Source organism: Haliotis rufescens, unplaced genomic scaffold, assembly GCF_023055435.1.
Source record: "Haliotis rufescens isolate VD_foot unplaced genomic scaffold, xgHalRufe1.0.p SCAF_7, whole genome shotgun sequence".
Lineage (NCBI taxonomy): Eukaryota > Metazoa > Mollusca > Gastropoda > Lepetellida > Haliotidae > Haliotis > Haliotis rufescens.
Window position 1 is genome coordinate 36035536 of NW_025964361.1, and position 19744 is coordinate 36055279.

General features: G+C 37.0%; 1 protein-coding gene across 2 annotated transcripts in view; it reads left to right on the forward strand.

Moving 5' to 3' along the window:
- The first annotated feature begins 441 nt into the window (after positions 1-441).
- LOC124115026 (protocadherin beta-17-like) overlaps positions 442-19744 on the forward strand; it is a 40896-nt gene continuing 21593 nt past the window's right edge. The window contains exon 1 of one of the 2 annotated variants that reach the window (XM_046475825.2): positions 442-763. The gene's annotated coding sequence lies outside the window, so the exon portion shown is untranslated. The remainder of the gene's footprint in view (positions 764-19744) is intronic. The other variant, XM_046475823.2, reaches the window with a different exon arrangement.

Genomic DNA, 19744 nt, shown 5'->3' on the forward strand with positions numbered 1-19744 from the left:
TGTAAATGACTTAACAATCTAAACGGGAAATGATGACGCGACGTTCTATTGTTGTCACTATCATAAGACCAGGAATTTCCACGTGATTGACATAAATCTCCCCAACAGAGCAGAATATTAACAAATAACATTGTTACAATCGACTTCAAAATGAGAACAAGTTTCCGCTTTGCTGCGCAATATACACACGAGTTACAAGGAAATATTTATTAGGAAAATCATCATGACAAAACTGAACCTATATTTGTTAATTAAATCACAATCCCTCAACTGGTAAGAGTGGGATACAAACGTAACATATAACTGACAAATCGATATCATTTTTAGTCCACGGAATCTATTTCTGTGCAGTACTGTACATCGGGCACAGCGCTCTACCGCAAACTCATAAAGCTTGTATCGGAAAGCTGGAAGGTGGTTGGCTGAGGGGCGGAGCTACGATGGTTGATTGACGTCTCGATGAGATAGGCGTGTGGTGGTATTATCCCCAAACAGTCGGAAGCCGCGAGGACTGACTCTGCGTCAAATCCGATCAGCGTGGTAAGGATACAGAATCAAACGTAGTTTAGTAAGATATTGTGCTGTCTCTCGTATAGGATTAGACAACATCGAGGCTGGACGCTACGGAGTGACAATATCAGTGGAATACATTGCATAGTGTCAGTGACAGTTGCACGTGTGGACGGTGTCGTCAACTTGTACATTTCAGCACGTGGAGTACCTGCATGATACGCCCGTGACAGTTTGGGCGAGAGTGTGAACGGTAAGTTGATATTGGCGACAAATTAGGATTAAATCCTTGCGCGCTAATTGATGTGCGGTGGTAGCTTTTTGACACTTGATCGCTAATCAGGTTTTTGTTTTTATACTTAATTAACTAGATGAGCGGATTAATTAACTGATATTGTTATCATACAGCAAACTATACTCAGTTCTGATATGAGACCGTATCCGTAGTTATTTGTCCAACCACTTATCAAGACACCATCAACAAACATCATTTTATTCATCGTCAATGAATATAATAAGGGTTAGAAATAAAACAAACTGGTTTGATAAAATGGTTTCACATATAATATAAAATGTACAATTTGTTGCGAGGACTGAATGACCAACCATTAAACCGTCACTGCAGGGTGAGAGCTATGATATAATGTACTTGTTGTTTTATCCTGTGCAACACAACCGCTATATGTAACAACGGTTAATTGTTGATTCCAATCAAAAATCGTGGTTGTCGTTTTTCCCACTAGTTTACTTTATAAGATATGATCTGAACTCCGTGCTAAAGAAAGCTCTATTCCTGCTTCGGTAACCAAACTCTGAATGGATCCTTTGACGGACGTCTTATCAGCGGTAACTTTCTGCACAGGACCGCAATTTACGCAAAAACACGCTGTATATGAAATATGACACTTTGATATGTCAGGTCTGATACCCATGAAAAATATTTAGAAATATAAACAGTGATGTTACTGTACGATTACTGGTAAAACAAATAACCCTAAATGCTAGGCCTGTGTTGGGGGCAAATGCTAGTCTCTCCAAATAGGCTTGTGTGAAAGAGTTGATAAGTGGATGTGAAAGGTATTCAATGAGAGTATTATATAGTTTATTCTTGAGTTTAAGAATAAAAACATCTGATGTAAATTGAGAGTTTGACTTTTGGACTTTTGGATTGGATTTTTGTTCATGTAGAGGTCAGGGTTTGGGCGTGGGGTGGGGGTCTTTAGATTTTGACATTTTGAAGGGGAAAAGACAATTGTAAGGGGAATAGGGGTTGGGGGGGTGGGGGGAGAAGAGAAGGGGCTGGGTGAAGTTTTGTCACATGAAAGAAGGAAGTGGGGGGTTGGGGGGGGGGGGGGGGGTGGCAGTATCAAAGCTCAACCTACAGAGAATATGGTGGGGAAAGATTTCAGAAGGGTTGTATGGGGAAATGAACTGTTGAGAGAAAGTGCTGAGCAAGGATTATCTTTGTAAAGTATTATTTGTGTGGGAGGGACAGTTGTGGAGAAAGTCTTTGGGAAATAAAATACAGACAATAGTTAACAAGTGTTTAGAAGGGATTTGGAAACTGGATTAGGAAAAGTGAATTGAGAAAGAATACATAGTGTATCACTGTATATATTGGCAGTGAAAGTGCACAGGGAGGGAGGGTGTGACAAAGGTTGTATAGTAGGGAAGTGTTACAGAAAGACTTCAGACTTTGATGGTCAAGGCATTGGGTAAGGAGTGGGAAAATGGTTGTGTGGGGGAGTGATAGAGAAAGACTCTCAAATATGATGCAAGTATTGTGAAGGCATTTTGAAAATGATTGTGGAAAAGTGGTAGAAAAGTATTGGGAAAGTGTTAATAGCTTAGGGAATAGGAAAGGAATACTGGTATTTGAAAGTAGTGGTTGGGACAGGGATGGTTGAGGGGGACAGGGGATGGTTATGGGGAGGGAAGGGGATGGTAGAGAGGGGGAGGGGAAATAATAGAGTGAGTGAGTGAATATGGTTTTACGCCGCTTTTAGCAATATTCCAGCAATATCACGGCGGGGGACACCAGAAATGGGCTTCACACATTGTACCCAGAAATAATAGAGGAGGACAGGGAATTGTAGAGGGGGGGGGAGGGAATTGTACAGGGGGTCATGGAACTGTACAGGGGGAGGGGGGCAGGGAATTGTAGAGGGGGGGGGGGGGAATTGAAGAGGGGGGCAGGGGATGGTAGATGGGGGGAATTGTGGAGGGAGGCAGGGAATTGTAGAGGGGGGGCATGGAATTGTAGAGGGGGTAGGGGATGGTAGAGGGGACGGGGGATGGTAGAGGGGAGCAAGCACAAACTGAGGCAGTAGGGAGTACTGCAAGTAGGGTGGTAAACTAGCAAAGGGAAAGAATGTACCAGTGCAAGAAGTGGTGGTCAAAACAGGCGGTTGAAGGGGATGTGGAAATTTTATGAAGAAGGCCTTGGGGAAAGAAGAAACAAAAGTGTTTTACTGAGTACTAAATAAGGAAGTAAATCAGAAAGTGGTGTAGGGAAAGCAAATGAACATTTATTTACCTCACAGTCAGCAATGTTCTGGTTGTGTCACAGCTGTATGGGTAAGGTGAGTGAATGAATATTGTTTTACTCTAAGTACAGCAATATTTTATAATGGTATAGGAAGAGATTAAGGTGACAAAGGATTTTGAATAATTGCTTCTAAGCTTGTTACGAGTTCGTCTGGGGTTTGGTTTAATAATGTCCTCTGGGTAATGAGCTGATACTGAAGCAAATCATGAATGTACAGCAATAGATATAACTCAGTATAACTCGATCTCACTTTAATCCATATCATATGCTTACCGGGTATCTACAGTGAGTTAACATTAATCATGTTACAGGAATATGGTATTGTGTCATCAAGTTGTGTTACTTAACATGTATTTGATCCGACATGGGCACAGTATGGAAGATATTTTTGAATGTTTAGTTTTTTTCTACACATGTTAGACACAACTATATATACAAACAATCTATTAAATAATGGACATATCATTGATGTATCATCATAGCACATGCTTGCCTGGGGTAGTGGGGCAGCCTCGTGGTTGAAACGTTCGCTTGTCACGCCGAAGGCTCCGGGTCGATTCCCGATATGGGTACAATGTGTGAAGCCAATTTCTGGTGCTCCCCACCATGATATTGCTGAAATATTGCTAAAAGCGGCATAAAACCGTACTCACTCACTCACTCATGATTGCATGAGCTAACAACCTATATCATTAAACATTTTATTTGCTGATCAACAGCATGACACAAACTTGCACAATTTGTTAAATGCAATTACAATATGCAAACTAGTGTCACTAAAATGTTTAGTTCAGAACTTTTGAAAGTATGCCATGACACACCATCAGACTATCTAAAATGTATATTAGACCCTTTTGTTAACCATATCAGTATTGTGGGAAACTTTCCCATTTCCAACACTTCAAACCTCATCCATGAATTATTCCCATGTTTGTTCCTTTCTTTCAAATCTTCCAAGTCATTCTGTGACAATAAACACTTCAGAGCAAACACATTTCAAGGCCATTCGTTGCCTCAGCAAAGTCACATATTGATTTCCAATCCTCACAGAACAATGAATTTTACTTTAATGTCTTCATATACGTATATTTCACAAGAAAGTCAATGTTCCTATTGCATGAACGAGACAAGCCAGAGGAAGGAAAGTATACTTAGTCATGCCATGTCGCAGTGTCGTGCATCACTGACAGTATGTGTGGGAAGTGAAATGTACACTCGGACACGTGGTGTTAACGTGGTGTTATTGGTTTCGCTGCTCTTCTGACTGATATGTTTTGAATCACTGAAATAACTTCCATGTTTGTTTTTCTAGAAAAAGAGTGTAGCGTTTGAAATATGTTTCAGCAGATATGCTACATCTATTTTTTTTCAGAAAAGTAAAGATTCTGTAAATCTGGACTTAATTCCTTGACATTTTCTTTGCATGAGTGAAATGAACATCAATTCGGGAGACTGGAAACGTGAAATAACTTGCATAAAAAAATTGTTTTCAAACCATCAAGATAATGCAACACATGAGCTTACATTTGAATAACAAAAATGTCAAATAATTTGAAATTTTAAGTTTATATGTTCTATAAAAGACTCAAGTTCCTGCAGATAAATCAGAAGAATGAATGAATGTGTAATACATGCCAAAGTGTATGTAGTTTAATTACAAATGTCAGAACTGTGAAAGCTATGTACAAATATATAGCATGTATACATTACACACGGTGGCAGCACAGGAACATAGTTTGTAGTACTGGGAAAAGCCATTTCAGGTGTTTGTATGGAGGATCAACATATGTTTCAGCTTACCCTGAACTGTTTTGATGAAGCCTAACATCAATAACAGATGTTTTTTTCCTTCATCGCAAGTTTTCTTATTTTCAAAAGCCATTAAGAAATGTCTTTACCTTTATTTAAATTGAACATGTCAAGTAAACATGATTTAGTGTAATATTAATATGTGTAATGCATGTATGATTGAAAAAGATTTTTTTAAATGTTTTTTTACAGTAATTCATACATTCTGTGAGTTTAAGTTAATTAAAAAAAATACTTTGTATCTAATTCGAACTTTCATTCAGAAGTTCTTTCATAGCATAAATAACTCTTTCATTAATCAGTGGTAATGATGAAAATAACAATAAATCATTGACCTATAAAAATATCCAAGGCTTAAAAAAATTGATGATTTAAGTCTCCGTGTATGAAGCCTTAAACCAGTTTGAAAATCAGCTTTAATTTCATTTGCTGCAATCCTCAAAAACTAATTTTTAAACTGATTCAATTTGATGTGTAATTCTTCCATGTGGCTTGCAGCAAATTCTAACAAATTTGTCTGTAATATCCCATGTGGAACAATTATCTCTTAATAAGCCTAAAAAATTCAGATCTCCATTTGAACATAACAATCCACTTTTTGCATCTCTGCTCAAAGATCCCATTAAGAACACCAAGAAAATGGATTCGAGCCCAACCAGGAGGAAGGTATTAATTATTGATAATTATGTGTAATGTTACTTTGAGGATCAGTGAGGCAAACATTTTTGTTCTGGCAGAAACCCAGGAAATTCCAAAGCACACAAGATTCAAGGATACCGGACAAGTCAGGATAAAACTTTGGCGAATTGATTTGGTAGACTTAGGGCATTTCACTCACAGACAAAGGAATTTAGGAATATTTGTTCAGGAATTTATTGAGGAGTTCTGGCAACAGGTGAAGGAAATTGTTACAATATTGTTGCTATAACATGTATTCTGTCATTTGTATTTTTGCTTAATATTACAAAACTGAGCTAAATGATTATTCATTATCAGAATAAGTTTTCTGGTAGAGATAACCTTAGTTCATTTTAACTTCAATTGGATTGGAGGCAGGCAATTACATCTTTTTACTAGATCAAGATTGTGTTCGCTTAAATGTAGTTTTATGTAATTAAATTTAGTTTCTATTTATTTTTTAAAGTGAATCGGACAGCTAATGTACAGTTATGATGGAATAATGATTAATTCTATTCCCATATGGTGGAGGGTTTCTGGTTTAAATTATATCACAAAGACTCCAAGAGCACTACCATTAACAACCAAGCAAATGTCTTCGTTTACAGCAAATGTGAGTTTGATGGATATTTGATGGGTAGAGCTGTCTTGCAACATGGCGTTGCTCCAAATACCATCAGTTTGTTAGGAATTACACATAGTTACTAGTCAGTTATTGGTCAGTAAAAATCTTCACATTCGGAAAGTCATAAACTTCAGAGGTCAACCAGTTCTATCACCTCTCCCCTAGCCATCAGCCCTGTTTGTGACTACTGGTCATTCATTCATTGTAAACCTGTAATTGACAAGCACCTGTGTGGCGGAAATCAACGAACATGTCAAATTGTAACAAAACTTATTATAATGGTGTTTTGTGTTGGGCACGTGAGAGGCAGCCATGTGTAAAAATGTCTTCAGGTCAAGATCAGTCTCCTGGAAAACGTTGTCTCTTTCAAGAATCAAAACATCGAAATTGTTTCTTTTCTTGCTTTGACATGTCATAATTTGATATGCACACAATTGTCGTCTGAACTGCTGATGAAATATATTGCAGTTCTGTAAATGACAGCTAGAGACATATGTATATCCACAGGTGACAGGTGACCTTTTCACCTGTCATTTTCTTGTCACTGTTTGAAATGGACAAGATGGTTGTAGCAGTGTTTAATCAGCTTTTGTACCCCCAAGGACATCGGTCATTAGTCTTGAAATTCTTTCAATTAAATTAAACAAAGAATTTTATGTCAGTGAGGCTGGACCAATTTACTATGACTTGAGGGAAATCTTGCAACTTTGATGATTATTAGTCTGTTTTAAATTTTAATCATGGAATATTGAAAGATATGCAACTAATTTGGAATAAAAGCGACAAAACCATTTCCATAATCATAAGAAACAGGTAGCCTGCTAAAAGCAGAGTTGATTGTAATTCTGACTATGTCACAAGTATGTGCTTTTGAATCGCTATCAAATAGTGATGATATCAGGTGTTTGCGAAAAGGCAAGCATATCCTGCCCCACCATTGGCACCCATCACAAACACATGCAAAGGCAAGTCAATTGTTTACCTGGAAAAAAAAACATGCAAAAATATCAAAATAGAGAATTGCATCAGAAGCCATTTTGTTACCAACAGGTCAAATCTGAAAATGTCCCCCACAAACCCACCACAAAACCCCCTGAAAGCTTCTAAAAGCCCCATCCAGGCCCCCTAATGCTGCAACCTCAACAAAACAATATTTCCTGTGCAGAAATGGATAAGTATTTCCTCCAGCAGATCCTGATTTGACTAAGGGAAGCAACTCTGCACTGTAAGTTAATTTTAGTAGTAACAAGTTACAAATATGTTTTTTTCAATACAGAAAATACAAACAATCAACATACAGTCTCATAATATAAGCTAGATTGAGTAAAAAATAACTTTCCCCAGCAAAATAGTACGAAACACTATTAATCATGCAATTTACAGCACCAGGCTACGCAAACTGCTTTAGTCATGGCTGCTTCTAAATATGCAGAACTGAGGACATAGGTAAGACTAACACAAACTCTGTGAAATCTTGTATTACAGTCATTAATTTCTCTTGTGTTAGAACATGTAATAAGAAACCTTATGCTGATTTCCTAATTGTTGAATATTGCTAGCCAGACATGCCGGACTGGCTGACCGATTTAGTTTGTTTCAGATTTCCCCCAGTCCTGGTAGGGGACTTGCTGCTAACAGACAGAGAGAACACTAAAATAAGCTCTTAAGATTCCTTCTGGTCAGCTGAAATATGATCCCCAAGGAAGCCATAGCTCCATCTCAAATCTCCTTTCACTCCCTCAAACAAGTCTTCAGGCTCTTTATGCCCTCGACATCCAAGCATCTTACAAATTGGTCAAGTTACAAGTCTACATCCTACTTGAATCCACTTGGAAAAACTTAAAACAGCAAATGCTTCCTCAGAATATTATTCTAGAGTGGCAGCAACAAAACAATCATTATCTTAAACCTGCTTATACACTAATGTTAATTAACCGTGCAATACAATCAAAGTCCAACACAACTTAGCAGGAATGGTTGGGAAAGGCAGACTTTGGCGCCAAGACAGGAATGTTTGTTTTGCAATATGTATTTTGGGAAGGCTATATCCTCTAAGAACATCTTGGGATAAATGGATAGAGTGTTGGCTTTGAAGTCTTTTCAAATACGCCATGTGCCTGAGTTCACCATGTTCTTATAGCTCTGTAACGCCTACAATCATAATAAGCATGTTTTGGCACAAATGTAAACAGAAAATTCTGAAATGCCATTTGGAATATATTTTGGATGTAATCAAAGAATTGGTATCTAAATATTTTTGTTGGATTTTGAAATGAATACATGTCTGTATTGAGCATATTTCAAAGGGATATATAGTTTTGTGTTTTTGTCGATCTTTGTGTTTGTTTATCATTGTTGAAGTGGGGAGACCGCCCCAAGTAGACTCATCTGTTCAATGTTTAGGGTCTCATGCCATGTTGTTCACAACACAGTTTGTGATTCACAGATTCTGTTGGGGCTCTCAACACAGGACTGAGTGAGTGAGTGAGTTTGTTGATTAACACCGCACTCCAATATTCCAGCTTTAAGACACCGGTCTGTAAATAATCGAGTCTGGCCCAGACAACCCAGTGATTTACATCATGAGTTATGATTTACGCAATTGGGATACGATGACATGCATCAATCAAGTCAGCGAGATGGTTATTTTCTCACTTGGCAGCAAGGACTGTTATGGATAATTCTGAAAAGAAATATCTCTTTCCCTGCCATGGGACACATTACATTTTTTTTGTTCATAAAGTTGTGAATATAAACTATAAAAAAAGAGTCCTATAAAGCCTTAAGAGACAGGCACTAGAGACGCTTTAAATTATGTCATCAGAAAATGCAGAAAATGCATAAAATGCGAAATTAATAAAAAATAAAAGGGCCCTTCTCTGGAAAAAATAATTTATGGCACCAATTCTCGAACTAATTCTTGATAAGTATCTCTTTGATAAACTAACGACAGTAGTTTCTGATAAAACAGATAAAAACTCGTCCCCCATTTCATGCAGTGTGCTCTCAGTTGAAAAGCACAGAACAAGAACCATAACTCTGTAAAATGAATTTAAGACACCAAGTTTCATACTCAATAAAGATCATGATCATTAATGTCAATGTGTAAAATTTAATTTCTCTAACTTAAATAGTTCTTGAGAAACTGTCCCCTTTGAGAAGCGGACGGATGGAGGAAGACGGAAGGACGGACGAACTCTGTTCTAATATCCCCCACCCCACTGGTGGTGAAAATAATCCTCTTGTAAGGTCGTTAGATTACCTATGTCAAGTGATTGTTGTGGGTTGGTTTGTTTTCACGCAGCTTTGATAGATTTCTGTTAACGAAGTTAACCACAAACTCAAGACACTTTAAAATTTAATAAAAACATTGCAAGTAAGAAAATTCAGTTTTAGTCCTCATTTACGATCTTTTCATCCTCATCTTGATGGGGATGCGATGAACATGACTCATTATACACATGGGAATCTAGATCTTCAACACAGCACGTGAACACTTCCAGAACTTTGCTACTTCGGGGTGATATGATACAGCAAGATGATGATATGATATGTATCATGATACACATGTTTACACCATATCGTGTAGAAACATCTTGACTATAAATATTTCAGAGCAGGTTCAAAGGAACCGCTAGCTGTAAACACATGTTCGTAGCGGAGGGTTTTTAGTAGTGTACCTGAAACACTAATCACAACACATTTTGCAATATTATACGACAAGGAGGTAATGAAATGGTTTTGGTTTGGTTTGGTTTGTTGTTTAACGTCACACGCAGTAATATTCCAGCTATATGACGGTGGTCTGTAAATAATCAAGTCTGGACCAGACAATCCAGTGATTTATATCATGAGCATAGATCCACGCAATTGGGATCAATGACATGCATCAACCAAGTCAGCCAGTCTGACCACCCGATCCCGTTCGTCGCCTTTTACGTCAAGCATAGTCGCCTCTTACGTCAAGCATAGTCACCTTTTATGGCAAGCATGGGCTGCTGAAGATCTATTCTACCCCGGATCTTCACAGATCGGTAATTAAATGAGTAGTAAGTACTTTGTTTCAGCAAGTGTATCGTCTTGTATCGATACAGAAAAATCGATCGTGTACCGTATCATCACATGAAAACTCATGATGCACCGACGCGCCGATGTATCGTTTCACTGCTGATCCATATCCCCCAAACACCCCTAAAACTCATCTCAGGTGAGCTATTACCTTAAGGAGCAGTATCATGTTGTAATTAAGTAGCTGTTCCAGTTAAAGCGTCCAAAAGGATGGGAAAGTGTATAAAATGTTTTTGACTCAGATCAATAATGTCTGCCTTGTAAAAGCCCAAATTCAAATCTTTTCCATTGTCTCTGGTGTCAAGTTACAGTATCACCAGTAAATTTCTTGCCAGCAATCTGCCAATTCAAAGCAAGGAAGAATAAACAAGGAGGAAACTGGAATAATATTTCCATGTTTTGTGATTATAATAATAAATAGCTGAAACCCCAACTGGTGTGGTGCAAAGTTAATCACACTGGAGAAAAACAGAATTTGATATGAGAATTTAATTTAATTATTTTTTTTAAAGTTTATCTCCAGTAAAACAGCTTGTATATGAAATCGGATCCTCTTCACCTCGGTACCTTCCTTCATGTTCAACATGGTCCGTTATATCCTTTAAGTACAAAAATCTTGAAATTGATCCTGTTAAGTCATGTCTGAAATAGACACCACATGGTTAGGATATTTTTAAGTGTAACTGCTTTTTTGATGAGAAATTTATCATACCTGATGTTCATACCCACTTTGAGTACATTAAGAACCCTAGGGGCAGTTCTGCCAATGATTTCTCCCAAATTACCTCTTGTCCATTTCAAGTCAGTTTTTCATGGCCACCATTGATCAATCATAACAGTGGAAGACATTTCATAGCTGTCGGTCAAATCAAAACCTCCTTTTCAGTTTTATATATAGCAGACTTTCTGAACCATAAACTTTGCCTAGTGTGAGGCAGTACTTATCATAAAAAACCTGCTGTGAATATTCTCAGCATAATAGCTCATTTTCATTCCATCAATTCACGGTTCAATCTCTCTATAGGTGAAATTGACGATGGTTCATATCACGTCTATAGCATGTGTCACGGAGTAAGGGTGACAGGGTCTGATTTCACCTGTTGTAAAGCTTTTTGAATTTGATGTAGACATCACAAGATGTAGGCTCATCATTGGGCTTATCCACAGGGCTGGATAATGTGATACATGATGATAGAAGATGTTTACAATATACATCAATACTTTTTTGCTTAAAGTAATGTGAGGTATGGATTATCATATGATCGACATATTATTGTTATCTTTAACCATGCTTTGAATATCTTTTGAAATTGAAATCATGTCATCATATTCTGTAAAGAATATTCATGACACCAGCATTTCAGAAAAGGAACCTAATATTTTTTCAGGTCACAGCAATTGGGTACCAAACCAAGTCATACACTGTCTCATACACAGCTGAGAATAATTGTTGAGTGCACACTGATCCATTGACTGTGGTAATAATGTTTATTATTATTATTATTATTATTATTATTTTTATTATTATTATTATTGTTGTTGTTGTTGTTGTTGTTATTCAACTGTAAAGTTAAATCGATCACACCAGGTGGTCGGAGTAAGTGGAACTATACATGAAACCCAGTTAAAAAACTGTCACCTTTGACCTTCTGAGAGAGGAGTGAGAGGTCTGGAATCTTTTATCATTTATCATTCTGTCAGGTCCTCATTTTGCCCATATTGGGATACCAGAAAAAATAATAATTAGATTGTATTTCTATATACCGTTATAGATGTGATAAAACATTTCAGGTGCATGTAAGATGATTGGGTACCAGAAACACAAATAAATCTGTTGGTTCTCCTAGAGCAGAACTCAAGACTAAACTTCCATGTGCAGCCAACATCCGGTTGCTGGGTAGAAGTGGTATTGACAGGTTTAATTCAAGTTCAGTTAGAGTGATGTAGTTCAGTTCAATAATCCATCATGTGGTATACTGATACCGGTATGTGAAAAGTGCTTGACCCCTTTGCTTGAATAGCCAGACCCTAGGTACATAAAAGCCATCATCCATGTTATTTTGACTCTGCTTGCCATAAACAGACCGTTATGAGACTGTAATACATGGCTTCAAAAGCTTCAATGAACCCGTTTCAGCATGCTCAGCCATTATAAGCCACACTGAAACTGTGCCAATGACAACACGGTTGATGCTTTAAGTTATACCTACATTGCTGCCTACAATGGTGCTACAAGACAAATATTTTGGAACTGTGTCATGACATTATTATTCATACCCTCCACAACACCTGGCTGTTTTAATTTAACCAGTTTTATGACTGGAATAATATTTGTTGAAGTTTATGGCCATCCTAAATTACTCACAAACTTCCAGAAAGGGGACAAACCGGTGAGACCACCATGCAGGCCTATCCTTGTCCAAACCATCAGCCCCCCTCTTGAAGGTGTGGAAATTCACTGTGCATAGTTGCATCCCTTAGTCATGCCAGGATCCACTGTTCATCAGAATTTGAATCCTATATTTGAACTTAGTCAGCACCGAATGCTTGCTTGCCAATTAAAATAGAAACCCTAGAGAACAAACTCAATTGTTCAAAAAAAGTTATCTCGAGCTCTGATATGGAAAAGGTTTTGTCCCATTTATTTGAATTGTGCATTAGTGGGAATCAAATGCAATCTTTCTGCATGATGATAAATCCATTAACTAAGCCACTGTAGGTGTAGGTTGAAAGCTCATGATGAATGTAACATGCACCGAACCTACAAAATATATCTTCTTATAATCACACTTTGCATTAAGTTCATAGGTGCTGGGTTAAAACAAAATTGGGAATCTAAATTCCATTTTATCTGAAAATACAATCCAAAAGTTTGAGTCATTATTGCTATGAGTTAACATAAAACTATTTTTAGACTTTTCATCAGAGCATCATGTTAAGGAGAACAAGGTTCTTTCAAAACATTTTGTGAGATATTTTTTGTGAGATATACCTGTGAGGGGACACAGTGCGAGTTCCGCTTCTGTTAACAGTTATGATGGGAGGAGAATGTGACACATAGTGCACCAACTGGGTTTGCGCCATATGTGAACAAGTCTACTCAACCATATACCCTCACCCTTTCACATGAGCAGTTCAACAGGGGGATATGACCATTATTACCTCAGAAATGAGGTCTTCCTGTTTAAGATTAATAGTTAGTATATATCTTCATGTGAGCTTATTCAAACAGTGCTTGACCTCCACCCTGGACATCCAATATTTAGCCATATTGCATATGGGAATAGGAGGTCAACAAGGAAGACGTCTAGGTTCTATTCTATTCCTTATGATGCTCCTTTTATTCTGTGTTGAGCATCAGTGGACTGTATCTCTTAATGTTTGGTCTGTTGTATTGTGAAGTATTTAATGGACATGAGTAGTGCTTGTATTAAGCATCTGTTTGGCTCACAGTGTGTCGTCAATTTCGACAAAGGAGGTTTTTTGACAGTTTCCGTGTGTCATTGTTACACTGACACACCACATGTTGTGCAACATTTCCTTCAAACTGTGGAGGTATTTAGTAAAAATCTTCTCGCACGGGGTACCTGCACTAGAAGCGTGCTTTTCATGTTCTTGAAGTGTGACGCTCACGCTTTACACCTGTCGTGGCAGTACTTATCTACCTGTCATAGTGTACGTATATTTCAATGTAAAGTCGAATCTGCTCTTTTATGTTCCTCAAACATCTTGAATATTCAGTGTTGATTGAACTACAGTAAATGTGAAAATACTGATTCATGATTTATAATATTTAACAAAGTGGGCTGAAAAACTTGACTATGAGTTTTGAGTTTTGATATGATTATAACTGAATTAAAGAAATAATATTTTAACACAATCTCTAACCTCTGTAGATCTATATAGCTTTCTTAAAGATTGATATTAACATTCTCATCAATACCCACCTGTATAATATTCCATGAAGGTTCTCTCAACAAAGCTGTTTTTTATCAACATGCATAAAATTCACTCATTTGTTTCTTCAAATTTTAAAATTTTAACCCAGTAATTCACCCATGTCAGGGCGTGAAAGTTATTACAATCATTGTTCATTGGTCAATATTTACAATGCTCTGTAAACAAGTGTTTTATATGATGGAGCATGCATGTATAAGGGCAACGGATACTCTGACTCAACAATGTGGACAAATCTACACCTCACTGTTTTTACTTATTGTACGGATCCACTGACTGTAAATTTTGTTGAAATGGAAACAAAAATTCTGAATATGGTCCTTTTTTATCCTGCCAATAAGATGATAGCATGTTGCACCAAAAAACATTTCTCAACAAGAACTCACTATAAAAAATTTGTTTCGTGTAGCAATGTAAAAAACACTCTATTTGTCTGCCAGCCTACTTGTAGTGGTTGAGGGAACTATAAAAGATATCTGAATTGGTTTATTTTTTTTATTACATTTTCACCTAGTGACAGGTGTATTCCTGTAAAAAAAAAATTGGTAAAGGAAGGAAAAACAGGTGTGGCCTCAGGTTAACAATATATGAATTGATTTATTTTCATCTCATTGGTATAACATTTACTGGAGCCATTCCTGATATTATAAGTAACATTCATCTATATCATTTTCAACCAGCCATCACTCAGTCGTGACAAATAAGAACTTACATACGCAACACTGCCCTGATATGTTAGCTCCTTATGTACCCTTGTTGCTCTCAGATTTAAATAGACATTATACCAAGAATGTACAGAATAATTCTGAAAGTCAGTAATCCTGAACAAATTAGGATAAGGGAAGCTGAGGTGTACATTGAAATATGTTGAAGGTTACCAAGTCATAACAGATTGGAAATGAACACGATATCAACCCCTTACAAACAACATGTGTTTATGTTTCATCCCTGCCACCGCCTTGACTGACAGCTATGAACATCGACAAAGATGGGAACATGGTATTATTGTTGGCTCTCAACTCTCCTTTATTGGTTGATGGCATTCCGGTTTGCTCTGTTGGTCAGAGCCTTTGAATACCGATATCTTTCATCTCTGGACCCGCAATATAAAAATTATATCAAGGAGGAATTGATATTTCGATATCATCCACTTAGTATTTTTCACATCCTTGTCATAACATGTGTTGTATGTCCATGAAGTGGAGAGTTATTATCATAGAAGTCAGCCACCTTTTTATGATGATTATTAAGATGCTATTATTTTACTTTGCCACCTTTAGTTTTGGCTTTATAGCAAGTTGCAATTGTAAAACTGAAATACCTTTAAGCATACAAACATGCATTGGTTGCTGTGTATCAGGGGTGGTAGGGTAGCCTTGTGCTACAAGTGTTTGTCCTCAGTCTGAAGACCCGTGTTCAATTCCCCACATGGGTACAATGTGTGAAGCCCATTTCTGGTGTCCCCCGCCATGATATTGCTGGAATATTGCTAAAAGTGGTGTAAAAGCATACTCACTCACTCACTCACTCACTCACTCACTCACTCACTCACTCACTCACTCACTCACTCCTGAGTATTGCCTTATTCCTTGGTTCCCAAGAGTTCTTGACATTCTTTAATGGCATGACCAAAATTCTTTAACATTCATTTATCTTTTGATTTAAAATTCCTAGTTAGCAAAAGATATTTCTGAAATTTTCTCCTTTATGTTTCTCTGAACAATCATTCACACAGGTTAAACAAAGTTTTCTTGTTGGGGAATCCAAGTTTCATTTTGTCCAGAAACCTATGATTGTCACAAACATCCACCAAAGTGGATTGGGTGGTATGGCTCTGTTACATTACTAGATGTGGGGATTGTTGCTCATGTTTTCAGTCACTGGTTTGACTGGTAAGGATTTGGTTATTTACAAACTCTATGATGTACCTAGAATATAGTTGACTGGTGCCAAAGGGCAATGCAATTTTTCAGGGCCTTATTCCACGGCGGCTGTGGTCTATTTGTAATGGTTCTGTAAGAAGACTGTGGACACATGGAGTTTATGGTAATTGTATCGGAAATTCATGCGTTTCTAATTTTGTCTATAATTGTCTGTGACAGTTCAGTTTTGGTATATGAGTTTAAAATTCCTGTTATGTTGTTAGTTGTTCTGTTTTATCTTTAACTAAAAAACCTAAATTCATATAATGTGTTGGAATATTTGTCAGAAGAAAGGCAGACCCTGAATAGTCTACCGCTCGTATTCTGTGGGTTCAACAGTGTTTATGAACTTGGTATGGGAGATAACTGCATATGAGGCAAAACAAAACATATAAAAGTTGAACTAGTGAACGAATATTGATTTTGAACAAGCATTATTTTCCTTCTAAATTTGTCTGTTGAAATAACATTTTTTTCTATTTGTAATAGTTTTCTGAAAAGTCTTTAGGACTTATGAGTCATTGAAATATGGCCCTATGGGTTAATTGAGTAGAAAGTACATGCGTTTGTATTTTTTAAACAATTGTTTATGACGCCACATTTCATCGTAAAATTCTTGATTTTTTGTTTGTTGTTCAGTTTTAATTTTATTTAAACCCCGAAATAATGATGGGGAGACAATGACAAGCGGAATGAGGCTACTGCGTATTTACTGTGTTAATAAATTGTTTTTGAAATTCAGTATCTAAGGGAGGTGATCGCATCGTCATCAAAAAACATGTTCAAGATGTAAAACAGGGAATGAATTGAAACCAATATGGTTTGCATTGTTTTAAACATGCCTGTGTTAATTAAATATTTGGGGGAAATTATTATATTGTAAATATTATTTGATGAACATAGAGTTTGCTGGTGTGTTGATGCATCACATCAAAAGTTTCTTGTCATATTTACAGAAGTGTGAGGTCTGCCATTAACTGACGGACAAAGGAGTGCAGTTGAACAGACGGAGCTCACCTTAAAATGCAACATGTTAACTCCCACATACTGTTTGTTTGTTTGTTTGTTTGTTTAACGCTGCACTCAGCAATATTCCAGCTATATGACATACTGAATGAAACTGTCAGGTATCCTCCATTTTCAAAGGATCATGGCTACATTGCAATGATTCATTAATCCAAAAACTTGTGTATTTCAAGAATTTCACTTGAAATGGTACAGGGTATTCCACTTTTAATGACACAGAACCTGGAACAACATCTTGAACAACATAGAATCTCTCTTTGTTTTAAAATAACATCACTATTCCTGAAATTTACCTGTAAATTGTTTTTTTGAATGGCTTATCTGATACCCAGGGCGTTTTCCTTTGGGAGAAACAAGCAAGCTTTCACTCCCGATTTAATTGGGAAAACCTATCCTGCTAATCATTCCACAGACTAAGTGCAATGTACAAGCTGTAGATATCAGTGTTTATACAACAGGCAGGTTAGGAACATATTTCATGATGGGAACCGTGACAGGGTTATGATTGGCAATTACAAGAATGACAGGTCAGAGACATTGATTGATGATGTTATTTATGAGGTATCCCGCTACCAGTGATATAGGTAGGGTGGGGATGAAACATACGTGGGGTGAAATTGACAATGGTTGATATAGAGTGATATACACTGATGGCTGGTGTCTTGTTGATTTCACTTGGGTGGTGTAGGGTATAGACAAATATTTTCTTTTGAGAACAAGCATCCATCTTTTTATATTCTCAGGCATGAAACAATATTATTTTTTGCAGAATGATTTATGAGTGCTACCTTTTGAACTCTTAATGACTAAAACTTATTCGAAATGGAAAATAGAATTATCAGCTGAGAATTGAAAAAATATCTCAATTTGTTTTACACTTCTCTTTTCAAAACATTGCAATGGCCTGTTTGAACTATTTTCACCACATGTTTTGTTAATAGACATACACTATTGCAATTAATGTGATATTGACATCATCTGCATCATTAAAACAGCAGAGGAGTTTAAAGTTTAATCAAACAGACTTTCAAAGGGGAAATGTGTGCTTTAAAAACATTCACATGGGTGCCAAATGTATTAAGTTACAAGCCAAACCTAATCCAATTTGCAAGGAAAACTGAACCTTGCAAAGATACATTAACTAAATATTATCCTTTCTAAAACACACAAGTCTTGCAAAGAAATTTAAAACATTTTTTCAATTTGTGTAAATAACTAAAACTTTTCCCTTCTTGTGTAATAAAATGACATACCTCTTTCGCTTATCATTAACATCTTTTCCAGGGAAGCTGAAAAAACAATCCATCTTTTTAAATTACATTTCACCATTCGAAATTGAAAATTTGCTCAAGCAAAGCAAGATGTTTAGCTAAGAAAGTGAGTTAAGCATCGCCACTTGAACTCAGCCGGCTCCATTACCAGTCTAAAAAGCATATTTAGTTAATACAAGCTGAACATATGTTATGGGTGCTATTTTGACCCCTCGGCTGGTATGATATTTAGTGCTTGTGAAAGTCATTCAAGCGGAACTGTCTCTTCCACGTCACTTTCAACTGTAAGAGATAAATTACTGCGTACAAACAAGAGTGGATGGATGTTGGAAGTTCACAAACGTGAAATGAGGATAAGTTCTGCAGGGATTTTGTAAAGGGATCGGATTGCAAAGAAAATGGCAAGTGCACACGAGATGTTGGAGATTGTAGTTTGTTCGTTACTGTTGTGTTGTCCGTCTGTTTGAATTTCGTTTAAGTCAACCGGGAGTGTTTTTTGCCATTAAAATAATCCTTCAAGTGTCGAGGGAGATGTGAAAAAAAGTTCTCGGACCACCTGGTTGATGTAGCTTGACAAGAGAGAGTAATGATCCAGTTAACTTTATGGGAAAGGGGGCATATTTGAAATTGTTTTAGGTGTTGTGTTTCTGTGTAGCACTATGAGACATGCCGGTAGCTGTGGTCAGTGGCACGAAGTTGGTGGATGATTGCATTGATAGTGTTTTAAATGTGAACATTTCTTAGTTACTTCATCTGCAGCTGAAGAGAGTGATGGTGGTGGTGTGAAAGAATTGTGACTGTAAATTGATGATGATGATGATGATGACCATGATGATGATGATTGAGGACTGGATACGATAATGTGATGAGATGATGAAAAATGAATTGATTATGTTAAGATATCCTTTTTGTTTAAAGAAAATGAGAACAATCATCCAACTATACTGTTTTCAGACGGGAACAATATTTTCTTTTTTTGAAAATTGAATTATGAGTGTTACCAATGTAATTAACCGATAATACAAATATTTGCAGAAAGTTTCATGCATGGCATACTTTCTTAAGTCAATATGTGTGTGCCATTGTAAGCTAGTACATAACACATGAATACTACTGAGGTCAAGTCAGTACTAACTCAAGCACCACTGCATACTAACTCAAGCACCACTGCATACTAACTCAAGCACCACTGTATACTAACTCAAGCACCACTGCTTACTAACTCAAGCACCACTGCATACTAACTCAAGCACCACTGCATACTAACCCAAGCACTACAGTATACTAACTTAAGAACCACTGCTTACTAACTCAAGCACCACTCCATACT